This window comes from Mus caroli, chromosome X, assembly GCF_900094665.2.
Source record: "Mus caroli chromosome X, CAROLI_EIJ_v1.1, whole genome shotgun sequence".
Taxonomy (NCBI): domain Eukaryota; kingdom Metazoa; phylum Chordata; class Mammalia; order Rodentia; family Muridae; genus Mus; species Mus caroli.
Window position 1 is genome coordinate 55,253,135 of NC_034589.1, and position 5,644 is coordinate 55,258,778.

Genomic DNA, 5,644 nt, shown 5'->3' on the forward strand with positions numbered 1-5,644 from the left:
GATGGATCACAGGGCTCCCAATGGAGGAGCTAGAGAAAGTACCCAAGGAGCTAAAGGGATCTGCAACCCTATAGGTGCAACCACATTATGAACTAACCAGTACCCCGGAGCTCTTGGCTATAGCTGCATATGTATCAAAAGATGGCCTAGTTGGCCATCACTGGAAAGAGAGGCCCATTGGACACACAAATTTTATATGCCCCAGTACAGGGGAATGCCAGGGCCAAAAAGTTGGAATGGGTGGATAGGGAAGTGGGGGGGGGGGAGAGTATGTGGGACTTTTGGGATAGCATTGGAAATGTAATTGAGGAAAATACATAATGAATAAATATTTAAAAAATAAGCATCATAACAGGCTCCTGCTTTTCAAAGGTACACGTAAAAATACATTTACATCTTAAATTTCTAGACAAAGCTCATTTATGCAAAAAGGCAGCAATTTTTTATATGCACCAATTTGCTGAAAAGGCCATTACTTTTTATTAGGAACAATAATGTTTCTCAAGATGTTGGCAACAAGATATAGTATAGGAAACATTTCATACAGAGTATTTCTCCCTTTAATTATATCCCAGAATTGAGTGGTACACCTTCTTGGCTGTGGGAAGTTGGCATATTTGATGGACTATGTAAGAAGGTCTCTTTGTACACAAACCAAGCATTTCATCCCCATAGTATCATATTCCAAAAGGCAAAGACCACAGATACTTTTAGGAATCCAATACTCGTCACAATGACAAATAGACATGACATTCCTGAGTTACAAGGCTCAAGTTCCTTAACAATATTGTACCTGGTAGCTATTTTAATATCTGTAAGAGCTTTAGCCAACCACAGAAAAGTAGCAACAAGAGTAATAGTAAAGCCAGTCTTGGGGAGTTTATAACTATCCCTGTAAAGTTTTGTTTAACCAACGTAGGACAGCAGTATGGTACAAGAACACCAAGACTGCGATTGTAACTTTGAACTGTACAGGAGAGTAATTATCTATAAGGCCATGGTTTTTCCAGGTCACCTCACACACATTGACACTTAGAGGTACATGAAATGATGCCTGATTCAACCTGAATGAATAACCAATAGAAGCCGTAAACATCTTTTTTTAATTTATTTACATTTCAAATGTTATCTCCTTTCCCAATTTGTCCCCTGGAAATCCCTTATCCTGTCCCTCCTCCCAGAGCTTCTATGAAGGTGTTCCCCCATCTATCCTCACATTCCCATCTCTTCACCCTCATATTCCCGTACACTGGGGCATTGAACCTTCACAGGAACCAAAGCCCTCCTTTCCCGTTGATGCCAGATAAGGCCATCTTCTGCTACATGTGCAGCTGGATCCATGAGTCCCTCCACGCATATTCTTTGGTCAGTGGTTTAGTTTCTGGGAGTTCTGGGGTGTGGAGGGGTCTGATTGATTGATATCATTGTTCCTCCTATGGGATTGCAAACCCCTTCAGCTCCTTGGGTCCTTTCTCTAACTCCTCCATTGGTGACTGTGGTCTCCCTTAACCCATCTGCTTGAACCTGCTTGCTCAAGGGTGGAGCTTCCTGCTCATTCGTCCTGCCACGCCTACTGCTGGACCCTGCCTTTGCTGCTTGGAGGAGGCACACACGTGTTTGTCCTGCTACTGGACCCTGAGTTACTTGGCGGGAAATCGGGTTCCCTCCCCCTTCCTTTATAACTGAGTGTCTGGAAATAGTAAAATTGAGCTTTGATCAGAATCTTGTCTTAGCTTCATTCTTTTCTCTCGCTGCCTAGCCCCTCTTCTCTTCCAGGTTTCCAAAATGCCTTTCCAGGCTAGAACCCAGGCTGTGATCTGCTGGCCGGACACAACAGGTGACAATTCACTTGAGTTTCTATTTTGCCCTTAAATCCACCACAGGCAGCAAAAGCAAAGACAGAAGCAAATCACCCATGGACCTTGATGAGGTGGAGCGGACCTTGAGTGGGTTGAGGTTAATCTGGAAGGCAGACAATCCTCTGTGGGAAAGGAGGAAAAAGAGCAGGAAAAGTCTTTTTATACCAGCTCATCTATGTGCTAGATGCAATCAAGACAGCCTGCAAAACCTAGATCCTTCCAGGAAACCATCAGACATATCAAATCACCACAGTTCTTTGGAAATAAGGTTTAAAATGATCTTCCATACTATCTGAACTTATGAGGTGGCTGCTAAGATGCTGAGGTGCTTTAATGAGGATTCGAGTTGTTTGTTTCCAAGACTGGCTGCCATGGAGATAAAGAGATAGGGAGTGGAAATGATAGGAAAATGCTTCAAAGCTTACAAGTCTTATTGGGATAGAGAGAGCTATTTTCCTAAATAAAATCTTACCAATATTCTACTAGCCTATTGTCAATTTCCAGATTCCTAAAATATTTTATTCTTCCCCCCCTCTATCCCTCCATTTATCTTAGTACATTTTTAGATGAAGAAATTATCAGAGATATAATAAGGGAAATTATTTTCTTTTTAAAATTCTTTCATATTATACAGTAAAATAGAAAGCTGCTAGAGTAAAAGGACTTCTATATTTCTATACCCTACCATCCTTGGAAAGTCATCAGTTATTTTAAAATATTATTTTAATATGTTTCTATTGAAATAGAATTGTATCAAATTTTTCTCTCCCCTTCCTCCTCAATCCCCTCATAGATAGATAGATAGATAGATAGATAGATAGATAGATAGATAGATAGATAGATAGATAGATAGATAGATAGATAGATACCTTGATAAGTCTGCTTTTGTTCTTGTGTATATAGTTTCACAACTGAGCTGTCTGCATTGGACAATCAACAAGCGTGGCTCATCCTTGGAAAAGGCTAATTCTCCTTCTTCCAGCAGTCAATAGTTACGTACAGCTCTTTGTCTAGAGGTGGTACCCTCTGAGATTTCCACAAAACTTTTAAAAATGCTCACTGATATGTATGTTCTTCTGATCATGTTTATACAGCTGTTTCTAGGAGAGACCGGTTCACAGTGCACTTCCAGGTATTCTGGAACTTACAGTCTTTTCATCCCATCTCCTGTAATGTTCCCTGCAGTAACTGTGGTCTAGATGTAGCCATTAGGACTGGGCTACCCACAATCTCTTGATCTTTGCATTGTGCCCAGTTGTGGTTTTCTGTGCTGGTCTCCATTTGCTATAAAGAAAGGTTTCTGAGATGACAAATGGTAACTACACTTACCCAGGACAAGTGCCTCACACAGAGAGGGCTCATGAGCCTTCATTCCTCAACTAGGCTTGTGGGTTTGTAGATAGAGGAGTGTTAGGAACTGAGTTATTTTTAAAAGGCATTGCAAAGTTATTAATTGAATCATATAATGCATTTCAATCTATTGATTTTTTTATAATTATTATACTTAAATGTATACTTTCTTCCAGTGGCTTTTCTTTAAGTTGACTCCTGAGTCATTTTGACAGAAATCAAATGACTAGGAGAATCCCAACATGTAGGATATTAAGATGTTTCAGATGCATCTTGTTCATTTCTTGCCTTCAACCATGAACCAACCATTTTTCCAAGAGCCTTGGTTTCTTTTTATGAAATATTACAAAGCTAAAATCAGAGTACTAAGGCTGCTCACTGCTAATAGATTCAGTGTTGCCTCTGGGCTGTCTCAGTAGACCAATGAAGAGAAAATACATGTAAAGATAAAATAACTCGTTTTCATAGTGATATTTTTTTATTTTAGGTTCAGGACTATACAGTTTAATCTCTTCAGTATCCCATTCGTATCTCATTTCTTTAACACTGAGAATGTTGTCTTTTTCACTGAAAGGGAAATAACAATATTTCTCAAGAATCTTGTTTTGCCCTTTTATAGGTGATAGCCCCAGTTAGAGCACATGACCTGGAAGAATCGGCAATTACTCACTTGCTTTTTCCATATAAAAAGAATTAATGTCAGGCATGGTAGTACATGACTTTAATACCAGAATTAGGGAGAGAGAAAGAGAGACAGATGAATCTCTGTAGGTTCAAAACCAGTTTGGTCTACAATAATAAAAACCAGTCTCAAAAAGGAAAAAAAAAAAACTTTTACAAGGTCCTACCCCTTAATGAAGAGCTACAGGTAATTAACAGCTGCTATGAGAGAAGCAATCTTCTCCAGGGACAAGACTCCTCGTTGGTTATCCATTCCCAAGTGGTCAGCACTTAACCACTAAACACTTATGCCTAGGAACAACATTAAATGGACTCAGAAATATATATGTACATATATGTATATATGTGTATATATATGTATGTATATATGTGTATATATATATGCAACAATATTAAAGAAAAAGGAAGTCATGAATTTAAGAGGGAGTGGAAAGGACACAAAAAAGGGTTGAAGAAAAGACAGGAAAGTATAGGGTGCACTTATATAAGTACAGTACTTGTATATAAATTTCTCAAAAAAATGAAATGGAAAAATAAGACACAATAATACTTACAAAGCAGTACTACTCCAACCTCTATCAGTATATGTAGGTTCTGCAGCCTCTGGGTGTGGCCTAATGGCCTGTGAGGAAGTCTTCCACATCTCCCTAGTGGTACGAGTGCCACATCCTTAGGCATACTGCATGACACAAGATAAGAGTATCACTAGTTAGGCTCAGATTGGATCCAGACCATGGCAGTGGCTGCTTTACCTGTCTTTATGGAAGTGCCCTCATGTGCTGGCACCCTGAAACCTCTCCATAGTGACAGTGGGATGGTTGGCTAACCCAGAGTTCATTTACATTTCCCCATTGATCCAAAGGCTGAAAAAAAAATGTTTGCTGCTGCACACATAGTACAGGAGATACACACCTCCATGCTGGTCCAGAGTCAGTTTCCCTGGTTCCTGACTCTGCCTAGTTAACCCTTTCCTGGATCCTGGTTCCCTCAAGTATGTTTCTTGAAAACAGTTTAAATACTTCCTGTAAACTAACCTCAGCTTCTCCCATGTGATCTGGTTGTAGTATACCAAAAGGCCCTAGTCATATATCCATACTATATTCTTTTTTATTCACTCTCACTTTGGACTTAATGTTAAGAGTAACTAACCAGTACCCCCCAGAGCTTGTGTCTCTAGCTGCATAAGTAGCAGAGGATGGCCCAGTTGGCCATCAATGGGAGGAGAGGCCCTTAGTCTTTCAAAGATTATATGACCCAGTTCAGGGGAATGCCAGGGCCAGAAAGCAGGAGTGGGTGGGTTGGGGAGCAGGGCGGGGAGAGGGTATAGGGGGCTTTGGGGATAGCATATGAAATGTAAATGAAGAAAATATCTAATAAAAATATGAGATTAAAATAAATAAATAATAAAAAACAGAAAAAAAGAGTAAGTACATACTTGATGTTGACCACAGCCATTTTTATGTTTATATTTGTCAAGAAGCATTTAACAATTTTGGATTGTGTATAATTCGTTTTCCTTTAAGTACCTTGCTAAAGTGATGCAAATAATAGTCTTGCCCCTAAGTAGTGCTTACAATTAGTACTTTTACATATAAACAAACTTGAGTTCTCTGTAAGAGCACCAACTGCTATTAACTATTGAGCTATGTCTCTGCATCAAGCCTCTATATTTTACTTTTAGCCAGATATGTGATTCTCATGGCTATTCCAACTTCACAGATCCCCTTCTGTTACCTTTGTGAAATGTTAACATG

General features: G+C 39.4%; 1 pseudogene; it reads right to left on the reverse strand.

Moving 5' to 3' along the window:
• Nucleotides 1-564: 564 nt before the first annotated feature.
• Nucleotides 565-5,345, reverse strand: LOC110287165 (annotated as a pseudogene).
• Nucleotides 5,346-5,644: the final 299 nt, after the last annotated feature.